Source organism: Triticum dicoccoides, chromosome 4A, assembly GCF_002162155.2.
Source record: "Triticum dicoccoides isolate Atlit2015 ecotype Zavitan chromosome 4A, WEW_v2.0, whole genome shotgun sequence".
NCBI classification, from domain to species: domain Eukaryota; kingdom Viridiplantae; phylum Streptophyta; class Magnoliopsida; order Poales; family Poaceae; genus Triticum; species Triticum dicoccoides.
This window is the reverse complement of record NC_041386.1, coordinates 68829959-68844832: the sequence shown is the minus strand read 5'-3', so window position 1 is coordinate 68844832 and position 14874 is coordinate 68829959. Positions and strand designations below refer to the sequence as shown.

General features: G+C 40.9%; 1 long non-coding RNA gene across 1 annotated transcript; it reads left to right on the top strand.

Annotated features, from left to right (window-relative positions):
- The first annotated feature begins 7879 nt into the window (after positions 1-7879).
- On the top strand, positions 7880-11306 carry LOC119285030. The gene is made up of 2 exons (XR_005139315.1): positions 7880-9299; positions 10281-11306. It is a non-coding gene; the product is annotated as an uncharacterized LOC119285030 (long non-coding RNA).
- The last annotated feature ends 3568 nt before the right edge of the window (positions 11307-14874 follow it).

Here is a 14874-nt window from a genome sequence, read left to right as displayed (position 1 = left end):
GCCACGTACAAAAATGCACGAAAATAATGAGAGGTCGGGAGTTCGACTTCTCTCGGCACGTTTTGTTTTTCGTGAATTCTAGGTTCGACGCTGCCAATGGGCCGGCCCGTTTGCGTGAGCTTCAGCGAAGGCTCTACTGTTGGACGCACGCGGTCGTTCAATAGGAGGTCTCACGAAGAGGAACCGCCACGTACAAAAATGCACGAAAATAATGAAAACAATTACGCTTCCAAAGCGTATCGAACTCTCGACCTACACTACCTGCGGCCTTCAGCTAACAACTAGGGTGAGTGGTCGCAACAGACAAAATTCAGCCCTCATAGATTAAAAACTATCAAAGCCGCTCATACATCACAGATTTCGAAAAAAGTACGTGAACATGAAGAAAATCGTTGCCCTATTAAACAAAAGTTTAATGATTTTAAAAAAAGTTCATCAATGTAAAATAAGAGTTCACAAAAACTGAAAAAAGTTCATCATTTTTTGAAGAAAATCACCATTTAAAAACAGATCACAAAACTGAAAAAAGTTCATCCGATTTTAAAATAAGTACATAAAATTTGAAAAAGTTCATTGAATTTTAAAAAAGTTCATCAATCTTTAAAAAGGTTCATCAAATTTGAAGAAAAATCATCTAATTTGGAAAAAAAGTTCATGGAATATTAAAATAAGTTCATCTAATTTGGAAAAAAGTTCATTGAATTTGAAAAAGTTCATCAATTTTAAAAAAAGATTCATCAAATTTGAAGAAAGTTCATCGAATTTGAAAAAAGTTCATGGAATTCTAAATTAAGTTCATCTAAGTTGAAAAAAAAGTTCATTGAATTTTAAAAAAGTTCATCAATTTAAAAAAAGTTCATCAAACTTGAAGAAAGTTCATCGAGTTTGAAAAAACCAGCAATTATTAAAATAGTTCACTAAAAAATTTCATTCATTTTAAAAACAAAATTTTATCAAATTTAAAAAACAACAGCAGCTATGTGGAAAAGTTCACGCATTTGAGATAAGAAAAAACGAAAATAGATGAGGGAGGAAACCTGGAAGAAGAAAAAAAAGAAAAAACAGAAAACCAAAATGGAAACATGGAAAAAGAAAAAAGAAAAAGTGAAAACCAAAATGGAAAAATGGAAAAAGAAAAAAGAAGGGAAAACCAAAATGGAAAATTGGAAAAAGGAAAAAGAAAAAAGGGAAAACCAAAATGGAAAAATGTAAAAGGGAAAAAGAAAAAAGGGAAAACCAAAATGGAAAAATGGAAAAAGAAAAAAGAAAAAAGGGAAAACCAAAATGGAAAAATGGAAAAAGAAAAAAGAAAAAAGGGAAGGAATTGAATAAAAGAATAGAAAAGTGAATCTTGCTAGCTCGTCTACCGTGGCATGGTGGTTGCACGAATGACCTTCGACGAGTGAGGTCGCCGGTTCGATTCCCAGCTGGCGCGTTTGCTCTTTTTGCCTATGGAACATACACAGTAACGGGCCGGCCCAGTGTGTCGCGCTGCAGGCGCCCGTTAGTAAATTTGCCTATAACGGCCGCCTGCAGCGTCAAATAGGAAATGCCTGCTAAAAGCTCCTATTCAACAACCTGCCGGCTTAAACTTCATCAACCGAACACGTCCTCCCGAGCGGCAGCACTAGTGGGTCGGCTCAGACTCAGTAACAAATGTGCATGTATCTCTCCGCTGCTCCCTACTGTTTGCGGTGTTCTTTTTTTTTTCTGGGTGATTTTTAAGTAGAATTTAATTATGTCCCCAGTTTTCAACTAAAATATTTACAAAAATTCAAAAAATTGCTTGTGAATTTAAATTTTTGGATTTTTGTAAAAATGTATGACAATTTCATAAATGTTCACAAATTCAGAAAATGTTTGCTATTTTGAACAGTTGTTCAAGGTTTCAAAATGTTTGGGAATTCGGAAACAAAATTGGGATTTCGAAAAATATAAATTTAGTTGAAAATTGTTTATGAATTTGAAAAATGTTAATGAATTTGATTGTTTTGCAGATTCAATAGAGCTCCACAATTCCAAAAAATGTATGCGAATTGGAAAATGGTTGCAAATTCGAAATATGTTCATTAACTCAAATAATATTAGCGATTTTCACAAATGTTCTCTATTTCAATATGGAAAAGTTTGTTTTTGTCACTCTAGTTTTTGCCCACTTTGCTTATGCCACTCTAGAATTTGACATTTCACTTTTGCCACTCTTAGCTTTTGACAAGAAAATGTTTGCTATTTTGAACAGTTGTTCAAGGTTTCAAAATGTTTGGGAATTCGGAAACAAAATTGGGATTTCGAAAAATATAAATTTAGTCGAAAATTGTTTATGAATTTGAAAAATGTTAATGAATTTGATTGTTTTGCAGATTCAATAGAGCTCCACAATTCCAAAAAATGTATGTGAATTGGAAAATGGTTGCAAATTCGAAATATGTTCATTAACTCAAATAATATTAGCAATTTTCACAAATGTTCTCTATTTCAATATGGAAAAGTTTGCTTTTGTCACTCTAGTTTTTGCCCACTTTGCTTATGCCACTCTAGAATTTGACATCTCACTTTTGCCACTCTTAGCTTTTGACAATACATCACAAATGCCATTCAGTGGCAAAAACGATAATTTTTTATCTCACTTTTGTCACTCTTAGATTTTGCAATGTATCACAATTGCCACTCTGAAAAATTTGCTTTTGCCACTGAATGGCAAAATTGATATATTGTCAAAAGCTAAGAGTGGCAAAAGTGAAATGTTAAATTCTAGAGTGGCATAAGCAAAGTGGGCAAAAGCTAGAGTGGCGAAAACAAAGTTTTCCCTTCAAAAAATGTTTATGAATTCAAAATAGTATTAAATTTATATATTATTCATGAATACAAAAAGTTTTCTAAATTTGTTAAAATATTTTCGATTTCATCAAATATTCATGAGATAAAAAGTTTTTCACAAATTCATTTTTTACCAATTTAAATAAAATTCACTATTTGAAAATTTGTTCGTGGATCATTCCCAAATTTAAAAAACATTTGTGATTTCAAAAAATGTTTAAGAATTAAACAAATATTAGTGAATTAAAAAATGATAACCAATTCAAAAAAATGCTAACCAATGTAAAGGAAAATAATCGGAAAAGACAAATTGAAATAGAAAGCCAAAAGGAAACATAAAATAATAAACACAAAAAACTCAATCAAAATGGTTCTAGAAACTTTTCAAACCTGATGTAATGAAAAGAGCCAAACTGGCCTGCCCGGTATGGTGTGTGTGGTTGCGGGTGCGTCCTTCTTTGGGGGATATTCGTTGACCTGCATGGGGTCGCCTATTCGGCGCGCCGAATTCTCAATCTGGCGCCCACTAGTTGATTGAGTGGGCCTCATCTATTAAACCCATTATGCTTGGTAGAATTGTTTTGTTGATTGATCACTGAGATCAATCAGTCGCTCCTTACTCGAGAGTTTGACAAGTTGACTTTGACTGCTAACCACTGATAGATGGACTGCTTGACCGCTAGGACCCTTGACCAATGACTGTCGACTTTTTCAAAAAAAATCATAAAATATGGAATAAAATCAGAAATTTGAAAAAAATCACATTTTTTTGAAAAAAATAACAAATTTGAAAACAATCCATGAATTCTAAAAAATTCATAAAATTTGGAAAAAAGCTCACTTAAATAAAAAAATCAGGAATTTGATACAAAAAATATGAAATTTGATAAAGTTAACAAATTTGAAAAAACAAGTCCATGAAATTTGAAGCAAAAAGTTCACAAAAATTGAAAAGTACATGAATTTTGTAAAACTTCATGAATTTGAAAAGTTCACAAGTTGAAAAAAGTTCACAAAATCTATTGAATTGGAGCAAAGTTCACAAATTATTAATTTAAAAAGTACATGAAATGAAAATTGTTCACATTTTCTTTAAAAAAATCACAAAAATTAGAAAAAGTTCTCAAATTTGATAATTTCATGAATTTAAAACAAGTTTGCAAAATTGGAGCAGAAGTTCCGAAATTCTAAAAATGTTATCGAATTAGAATAGTTTGTGGATTAAGAAAAGGAATAAAAACAGAAGAAAAAATAGAGAAATGGCCAAACAGAACAAAAAAAAGAAAGAAAAACCAGACATGAAACAATATGTTTTTTGTTTGCGTTACATTGTCGTCAAGAGGGGAAAATGAAGTAAGTGGGCGCAACAAAGTAAGTTGTCCCTGTGGTTAGCGCCACAAGGACTAGATGTAACCACAAGGGCTAGATGTCTATCGGCGAAGTTCAAGTCTCACACAATGCACTCAATTTTTTAGGCTTCAAAAAGAAAAGAAAAAAGTATCAGGCCGAGCCCAGGACAGGAGGGGGGAGGGAGGGGAGGTGCATCAAGTTGCAAATAACATTGTAACTGCATTGAAGGTGTTAAATAGGAGTTGGGACGGATAGGAAATGTGGGGTTTGCGAGGATGTGCTCTGCTATACACACATACACTTGCAACCAATTTTTGCACGATCCTACTAATCCGACCTTGAATGTGCCCTGATCACTGTGGATTCGGTTAAGCTTGCTCTTGATGTCCAAACTGTTGGTTTTGAGGAGAAGTACCTTGGACTGCCGACCCCGGATGGGAGAATGTCCAAGAGTAAATTCCAGAACCTCCAAGTTAAACTTACAAAGCATCTGTTTTCTTTTGATGGCCACCCAACTCAGGTTGGCAAGGAGGTGCCAATCAGAGCCATTGCATAGTCAATCCCCAATTATTTAATGAGCGGACAAAATGACTAGGCCAAAGTGCCAAGGAGGTTTGGGCTTCAAAGATTCAGATTGTTTAATCAAGTTTTGTTAGCACGCCAAGCGTGGCGTCTCCTAACTTGCCCCGACAGTCTCTGTGCCAGGCTACTGAAAGCAAAATATTATCCAAATGGGAGGTTGGAAGATACTGTTTTTATGAGTAACCCGTCTCCTACTTGGCAGGCAATATGTCATGGCCTTGAACTGCTAAAGAAAGGGATCGTGTGGAGGATCGCAAATGGCCAAAATGTTAGAATTTGGCGTGATAGATGGATTGTAAGGGATACTACTGATGGACTCATATCACCCAAAGGATGTTGTAGATTTAAATGGATTTCTGAGCTTATGGACCACAATGGAAATTGGGATAACTCTAAACTGCAGCAATTCTTTCTCCCCATCAACATTTGTGAGATCCAGAAAATTCGCCCCTCTCACCGTCTTGGCGAGGACTTCATAGCATGGGCCCAAGAAAAATCTGGTGTATTCAGTGTCAGAAGTGCGTACCGTTTGGCTTCAGATGATTTTCATAATGGGCCAGTGACCTCCTCAAGCCACCACCCGGACGGCCGGCGTGACGGTTGGAAGGCCCTATGGTCTTGCAGTGCACCGCCAAAGGTATTGAGCTTCGGTTGGCGCCTAGCAAATAATTCCCTTGCTACGTGGTGCAACAAAAACAAACGGAAGTTGGAACCCAGTGCCTTATGTCCTATATGCAACACATGTGAGGAAGACTCTTTCCATACATTATGTAGTTGTATAAATGCAAGAACACTATGACGGACAATGGCTTCAGAATGGACTTTACCTGATGTTGTATCGATCAAACCCACTGGTCCAGATTGGTTTATTCAGCTGCTTTGTGAGCTAGATGAATCAACAAGGGTTCGACTTCTTATGCTCTTCTGAAGAACCTGACACGTTCGAAATGAGATAGTGCACTCAAAGCCCGCCCCCCTGTGGATGTCTCTGTCAGGTTTCTATCCAGCTATCTATCCTCCTTACCCAAATGATGATCATATTAAGGGAAAATCCCCAGTTCAATTCTGCTACCCACTCGTAATACGCACATCCGATAGTACATCTACTACCCCTGTCCCTTGGTCACCTCCTGTTGCTAGACGTGTTAAACTAAATACAAATGGCAGATCCCCAATTATTTAATGAGCGTACCTTGGGCTGCCGACCCCATATGGGAGAATGTCCAAGGGTAAATTCCAGAACCTCCAAGTTAAACTTACAAAGCATTTGTTTTCTTTTGATGGCCACCCAACTCAGGCTGGCAAGGAGGTGCCAATCAGAGCCGTTGCATAGTCAATCTCAATTATTTAATGAGCGTCTTCAAGCTACCTTTCAAGAATTATTTGCACATTAGAGACTGTGAATATGTTGAGGAGTGGAGACACAAACAGATCAAGATACACATTTCTTGTTAGAGAGATAAAAGAAAACATGTCCGAACGTAGTTCTTGTATTATTCACATCCGTCGTGGTTGTAATTCCTCTAGTCATATTTTGGCAAATTTTGGGAAGACTCAAGGCCGAACTGCTGTATGGCTTGGGTCGGGACCAGAGGTCGTTTTAGACGCTGTTAAGTGTGATTTACTTTGATTGAGTAATACAAGAATTATTTCCGCAAAAAAAAGATAAAGCACCGTCGGCTACTGTGAGTAGTTCTGGCCAGTGATTACAATGTTATTTGCAACGGGCAACAGCCCAAGTATGTATCAGTGTTGATGGCATACACGGCCCAGCATTAGACTACTACGTCGCAGCCAATCAGCGTCAATGGTCACCCTGCCCACAAACCAGATCCAGTTGTCTGCATCCACAGAGGATCCGGCGCGCATATGACGCATGCAGTGACGTCAAACGCCCGCAAGTTGCGGCATGCCGGTGCGATCCAGCTGTCACAACCAACCACCGCGCGCCACGCGTGGCGCATCTCGACCGTCCAAGCCCAACGACTCCATCCCGACCGTCCACTTCGGCCCACCAGACAATAAATACCTCCTCCTGCGCATATCCTCCTACCAAACCAAGAGGAAACCTAGCCGCGTTCTCCTCTGTGGCACGCAACCTTTGTCCCCTCTAGATATAGAACAACACGCCTCGTCCACCCATACCTCTAGAAGTCTAGATCTAGGCCTGACCCGTAGTTTTCTGATCGTGTTCGCTTCGATCTCGGGGTAAGCTGAGTTCGGCGTCCATGATTTGTTCCTATCACCCGTTTGTTATCTGATTCTCAGGTTTCTCCTTCTGATCGGCGAGTTGGGGCTTGCGGCGATCTTGGAGCATAGACGGGAGGCAAGCTGGATCTGCGCACGGAAGCTTCCGATCTGACCGGCTGGCGTCTCAGATCTGCTGCTGGTGAGCTGCTTTTCCCGCCCAGATCGGCTCTTCAGCATGTTTTGAGTTGAAAAAAATTGCTGTTATGCGTGCCGATCCGTGTATTCTGACCTTCTGTACCGGTTTGACCTGTAGGTCTGATGCTAAACGGCGGATCTAGATGTTCCCGGCGGTCTCGGTATGTTGCAGCGGCGGGCCCGGAGGGGCTCTCTCCGGCGAGTACGTGGGATCCCGTCTGCTCCTCCACCTCGTGCGACGACGGCCGACGGCTCTTTGTGTTGATAATTATTCGATGCTATGTCGATAATTATTAGATCTAAGAGATCGGAGGTGACGTAAGGTAAGAAGATGTAGCAAGCGAGGTGCTTGTGGAGAGGTCGGAGGAGAGTGAAAAAAAAGAGATGTGAACATCTAGAGGCCTTTGCCATGTTGGGTGCGCTCGCATGGCAGGCCGCCACCATAATAAAGATGTTTTTTTGTCTCGGGGGGAGATCGCACGGGGGTTATCTTGTTTTAGCCCCGGGTTCTCCCCCCTGTGTGCTGGTGTGCTCCTTTGTCCGCACCCCTCGTCCGATCCGACTACATGGCACAACGTTCTACCGTCGCAAATCGTTCATGGAGCTACCCTCGAAAGACCAAAGGTACAATTGATAATTTACATACCGCTGAACCGTACATAAGCTTTGACAAAGTACCTATTTCATTCAAAAATTATCTTGAATTCATTCAGAAGTTACTTGCATTAATATAGAGAAATTGTACAACATCATCACAAATCTGTACTCGACAACTACATGCAGTCCAGCATAATCAAATCTTGCACATATGTTCTTCACTCAAAATTGTGTTTATTTGTATGATATTCTGAACTAAATTTAAGTATTTCTCTGTATGGAAGGATCATATTATCCTGTAAGAACATTTTAGACCCTATTTCTTGTGGTCAGCTGCTTCATAATGTAAGATGTCTTATGTTAGAAATAATTTATGTAGCTTGAACAGCTGTAAGTGGTCCGTGTATTACCCAAATGAAGCTTACAGTACAATTATCGCTGCACCGTCGAATGGATGTTTCTTTCGTTGGAGCTTCGATGGCTGAAGAGACGTGAAGAGCTATTTGATTCTGGACAAATCTGTGACCGTGAATTTCCACCGGCAGGATCGTCAGAAGTACCTACTAATCTGGAAAATCATTTATTAAGTCAGATGTACCTACTAATCTGGAAAATCATTTATTAAGTCAGATGTACCTACTAATCTGGAAAATCATTCATTAAGTCGCAATTTGAACAGTTATGCTACTGTTGTAGCTTAAACATTACATCGATTTGGTTCATTGGTTTGTACATAATTTTTTATTTTTTATTTTGTGGACCTTGTTTCACAAATTATGGCACAGCTGTTGGTTTTATTTATTAGATGATAGTTGATTTGGACAGTTTAGCGTATGGCAACTATTAAATTGTTTCATTCTATTTTGGAGTACTTATTGTTTTAGACTCGTTCCTAATTTCAGGTAAATTTTGAAGTTGAGCAAACATTATCAATTTATAGTTTCTTTGTTCGGGCGTTAGATCTGTTGCGGTGAATAGGATTGTGTACTTCAATCCATTCAAATTTAGCTTTTGTAATATAGAATTTATGAACTTCCTAATTTCACAAGTTTTTAACGTGAGTAAATATTGGAAATTATTTATCATATGCACTTCATTTTAATACTCGCTGTGTTAACAAATATAATATGTTATATCTATTTGTGTTAATTTTTGATCTATAATGTTTGTGTGATAGTCTACCATTTCAATTCGTATGTGAATGGATACTATTATGGACAGTAAATGTTTCATAGAAATTTCTGTTTGTGATGGTGTGCTGTTGTGGATCTTATCTCTGCCTGGAGAGATTCTCTGTGGATACTGATGTTCAGATCCTGGATGAAAGGTGGTTCAATTCCACCAAGGTTCTTTAGCGGTCTAAATATTGGAGCACTTATAAGTCTGATTGTTGGATTTAATTATTATGTTCTGGAAGTATTTTTTTTTGTAGTTTCTGAATGAATCTTTTGTGTATATGTTGCAGGTTACCAAACAGGACAATATTCTTTCTCCTACAAATATACTTGAGGAGTTGGGCCAAAAAATTGTCCATCTTTCGCCCACCCAGGGTCTGCAGTGAAATTCTGGTAAGGTGCCCAATTTGCTTTTCCGTGCTCCACCTTAGGTCAGATCGAGTATTGGGAAAGAAAATGTTCGGATATAAAAAAGCACCACACATTCTCTCCTAAAATCTATGGTAGCCAACCTAACCCACTTATCCTCGTTTGAATTTGAAATCGTTGAAAAAGATGGTGCTCCCTCCGGTTAATTTGAATTGTCTGATCGAGTGTTAGTTATACTTAAGCTAGTACATTTGTATAGGTGAATGCATCAGAACACTCATGTTATCTGTTTTATCTATGTATTGTGATCGTTTTTCAAAGAAGAGGAAAAACTCTACACATACCGCCAGGAGAAACAGGGTGAACTCGTCTTTCTAGGTAGTATATGCTCCTTGGCGCACAAAATGTTTTTTGCAAATGTCAAAAAACATATGAAAAAATTTTAATGTCATTGTTGCACCAAAATGCTATCTGTCAATTAACAAATTTTATAGTTAAGTTCGTTTTTTCCTTACATTTTATTTCCTATGTATTTTAAATTTACTATTCATCCAGGAGCATTAGCTCCATGCTCCCCAGAGCCAAAACGGCACTCCCTGCATGCTATTTGAGGTTGAATTGTCACGTCTCAATGCATGTAGGTTACGCACTATTATTTTTCTCTTGGCAAATAGTGTGTAAGAACTTCCGTTCAAACACATCCATTTAAAAATCACTTGGAAAATGGATAAACAATATGATAAAACAATGTAAAAACATTATAACAATAAAGCAGGAACACTTCTCCCAACCCTAGCTGCCCCTTCATCCTCCCAAGCCCCCTCCTCACCTATGAAGCACAGATACCGTGATACGGGTACGGCGATACAAGATACGTCAATTTCTAAAGCAGCAATACGGCGATACGGCAAGCATATATAAATTTCTAGTTTTGTAGCAAGCAATTTTATGATTTTATCCAACCAACATTACTACATTAGTAAGCACCAACAGATCGAAGTACAGGTACAACACACTTATGACTATGAGAGAGTACTACTATTACCTACATCAACGGATCAATGATACTACATCAACAGAAGCCAGCGGCAGCCCAGCAGCCAATCATACACCAACGGATCAACTACACATCAGTACGCATCAGGGCTCGGGCAAATAGTTCACCTTGCGGTGGCGGCGGAGAATAGCAGAAGACTCGAGGCCTGGAGGCGACTCCAGGCAGTTGGGTCGGCGGCGGCGAGCCACTACAGGCGGCGGAGGTGGCGACGGTGGCTATTGATCCCTGGTGTGGTCGTGGGCTATTGGGCTCGCTCGCGGCTGCGCTCGGTCGCCTCGCTTGTGTCCCAGGCGTGTCGCGCGCGTGTCCCGGCCGTATTGGCATTTTTTCTTTATTTTTTAAATCAAAAAATGGGATACTTCTGGGATACCCGTATCTAAGCCATATCTGGCGTATCGGCGTATCGACGACGTCCTGTACGGCGATACAGAGAATTCTGACGTATCGGTGCTTCGTAGCTCCTCACCCCGCCTCTTCTTCCCTTCCTTGCCGTTGGTGGCTTCCGAATCTAGAGCGGCGGCTCCATTGGCACGGCCAGCTAGCAGCTATGCGGGTGGTGGATCTGGCGTCTTGGCCGTGCCGGCGTTGGGATCCGGTGGTCCTTGGCGGCCGGCGGCGGCTTTTGCGGCGGTTGGTGCGCGTGATCTGACGCCTCTCCTCCTTCCAGCCTGGTTGGGCCGTGCTTGAGATGCTGCTTGTGCCAAGGATCTAAGTTCGGATGAAATCCCTAGCCGACAATGACCACCCGTGCCGACAGCGATGCTCGAGGGCGTGGTTCCCTTCCTTGATATTGACTGATCTTCTCACTTCTCTTTCCCCTATGTTTTTCGGGCGAAATCCTTAACTTTGTGCGACAGCGGTGGTAGTGAGGCCCTATCCTAGTATGGATTTATGTTTGTTGCTTGGAAATGGACTTGTGTAGGTGAGGTCGCCGTCTGACGTCATGATGGCTCAATGACGGAGGACCTGCCAAGGTTCGCATAGGTGGAGGTCTAATACGTTCATTTTGCATCATGTTTTCTTATTGTTATTTATGATGTTTTATGCATACTAATTTTTTGAGTAATTCTAATATTTCTCTCATAATATGAAAGATATACATAAAGAGAAAGAATTTCGACAGCTGGAAATCTGGACATGAAAAAACTGCGTTAGGCTATCTATTCTGCACAATTTCAAACAAACTGAAACTTTACTAAAATTTTCTTGAAATATATAAGAAATATAAGAGTCAATAATCAGATGGGCACAACCCACCTGAGCGCGTCAGGGAGTCCAGGCGCGCTCTGATGGGTTGTGCTCTTCCAAGCCCATCCATGATGCTCATCTTTTAGTATATGTGTCATTTTGACTTAGAAAAAAGAAGGTGAGGACTTTCGGGACGAAGCATAGCCGTCTTGAAGCGGAAGTTGGGTAGGATCATTTTTGCCTTCCGGCAGAGTGATTTTGTCGGGGAACATCCCTTTCAAAAGGGGAAATCATCGTCGTCATCATCACCAACAACTCTCTTATTTTGGGGAAGGTAATCTCCATCAACATTTTCAACAATATCATCTCATCTCAAATTTTAGTTCATCTTTTGCGTTCAATTTTGTTATCGGAACTATAGATTGGTGCTTGTGGGAGATATAGTGTTGATTACATCTCGTAGTTGATTAATATATGGTTTATTTGGTGAAAGATTATATGTTCAGATTTATTATGCTATTTAATATCCCTATGATCTTGAGTTGCAAGTCATCATGTGAATTTGATATGTGTTCGATATTTTAATAGTATGTATGTCGTGATTCCTTTAATGATGTCATGTGAACATCGACTACATGACACTTCATCATATTTGGGTATAAAAAATGCATTATGGAGTAGTTATTCGATAATGGATTGCGAGAGTGACAGAAGCTTATACCCTAATTTATGCGTTATTTTGTAAGTGACCGATTGGATCCAAAGTGTAACGCTATGGTTAGGATTTATCCGTAATACTTTTCTCATAGTTGCGGATGCTTGCGAGGGTTAATCATAAGTATGATGTTTGTTCAAGTAAAAACAACACCTAAGCATATGTCCACCTACATATCAAATTATCAAAGTAGCGGATATAAATCGAATCAACATGATAAAAGTGATGAGATGGAATTCTCGTGTACCATCAAGAATGCTCTGCTTATTATAAGAGACCGTTTTGAGCTGTCATTTTCCTTAAAAGGATTGAGCTACATTGCTGCAGTTTTGTTATTATTATCATTACTTGCTCATTACAAAAAATCTTACTATCAAACTACCCTGTTATTTACAATTTCAGCACTTGCAGACATTACCTTGCTGAAAGCCACTTGTAATTTCTTTCTGCTCCTTATTAGGTTCGACACTCTTACTTATCAAAAAAAGTTACAATTGATCCCTTATTCTTGTGGGTCATCAATACTATTTTCTGGCGCTGTTGCCAGGGAGTGAAGCGATTTTGGTAAGTGGAAATTAATAAGGAAACATTTATATAGTATGCTGAAATTTATTGTTACTTGTTAGTATGGAAAACAATTCTTTTGAGGGGTTTGTTCGGGGTATCTTCACTTCGACCGGAACTATAATTAGCTAACCGTCACTACAAAAAAAGACACATCTGAGACATTTTAGGCCGAACGAAATTTTTCTTGTCATACTTACGACACTTCTATGACGATAATTATGATAAAACCCGGTATCATCATAGATGTGGTGGGGTCCTACTTGTATGACAAAAAATCATGACAGAAAATAAGCTTTTCGTCCTGGACGGGTCGGAGACGCAGCTGCATGACATTCTTTTGACCGTCCATCACGGAAAAACCGTGGTAGAAGCGAGGGTGAGAAAAATATTGGGGAGTTCTCGGTTACAGTGGATGGTCGTGTACGTACGCACGTGTGTGCGAGGCGTTGGGCTATAACTGAACCCGAGCGAGGCGTTGGGTTCTAACTAAACCCGAGCGACTGCCCTGCAGGCTACACGTTACTCAACCCGAGCGATCGATCGATCCCTTGTTGTTAACTGAACCCGAGCGATTCCTTCGCTACTGTTGCTAACTGAAGCCGGCCGATGCTGTTTCTGGATGAACATTGAGCGTTGTTTAGGGGGGATTGCATGAACAGTTCCCGGTGAGGGGTTGGATGAACAGGAGCCCGTTGTAGTAGAGGCCGTTGCCGCTGAATGAACAGTACCCCGATCGATCGAGCCGATGGATGAACATGACCCCGTGGAGGGCTGGATGAACAGGACCTCGTGGAGGGCTGGATGAACATAACCCCGTTTTGACCGTGGCCGGTCAATACAAGGCCGTTTCCTCCATTCTGCGATACGCCAGGCCTCGTTTCTATCGATGTTCCGTCTAAGCCGGTTGGCTCCCGATGAACAGCACGCGTTTCATTGCCTCCCGATGAACACGACGCATTCCGTTGCCTTCCCATGAACACGACGACGACGCAACTTCTTTGTTCTGATCCAACCATGTACACGAGCCCTGGCCGTACGTATGCGCGAGTAAGCGTTCGAGACCCCGCCCGTATGTACGTATGTGGCCGTATTTTCTTTCTTGCACTCTGACCGCTGTACGTACGTGTACATGCTACGTGTGCGCCTCTACTACGACACGTGCGTGCCTCTACTATGACACGTGCGTGCCTCTACATCGACCAGTATGTACGTACACGTTCGCGATCAGAATGACAATGCTACGGATGCTTCGATCAGGTGGGTCCCGACAGTCAGGCACTTCCTTGCGTGCGAAGATGTAGCTGGTGGGTCCCAGCAGTCAGCGGGGCGAATCATTTTTTTCACGAAATACGGTGACCCGTCCAGTGGGTCCCTGCTCTCAGGTGGAGGAATCATTATTTTTCGCGTAATAAGGAGGCACTTCCTTCCTATGACCGTGGACCCAGCTGTCAGCCTCTTCACGTATAGTACTCTTCTGATGAAAGTCGGTCGTTGACAACATTGACCACGCCGCGCCGAGAGCACCAAGGCGGTGGACGACGGCGAGGCCTAGGAAGGGGACAACGCGGAGCCGGGGAAGACACGGTAGTGCATGCCCACATGTAGAGGAGTATGAGGGTTCACTGGTTCGGCTACGGTGTGAGCCTGCCGTCGCCGCAGGGCCTGGACAGCGGTGGGAGTAGTAGGGGGCGCTGAGGCCTCTGCGGCAGTCAGAGTGACTGAAGTTTCGTAGTTTCCTTTTCTTCTTTGTTGAGTCATAGAAACCACCATACTGTTAAGTGGAGTCTAAATAAACAAAATCAAAGTGACTGAAGTGATGCTCAACCAAATCCTATGTCTTCAAGCGAAGACAATGAGAGCAAATCTTATCCAGAGCTGGATAAGTCAGCTTTACTTGTAGCCCAAGTCAAGCTGCCGTGTGTGTTCGAAATCTGACTGTTAGACACGTGTAAGTTTCTTAGTGACCCAGGGTTATTTGGGACAAATCAGGTCGGGTTGTTTCGTGGCTATAAATAGCCCACCCCCTACACCATAAATTGGTGGCTGCTCATAGTTAGTGCACGGCTTTTGTC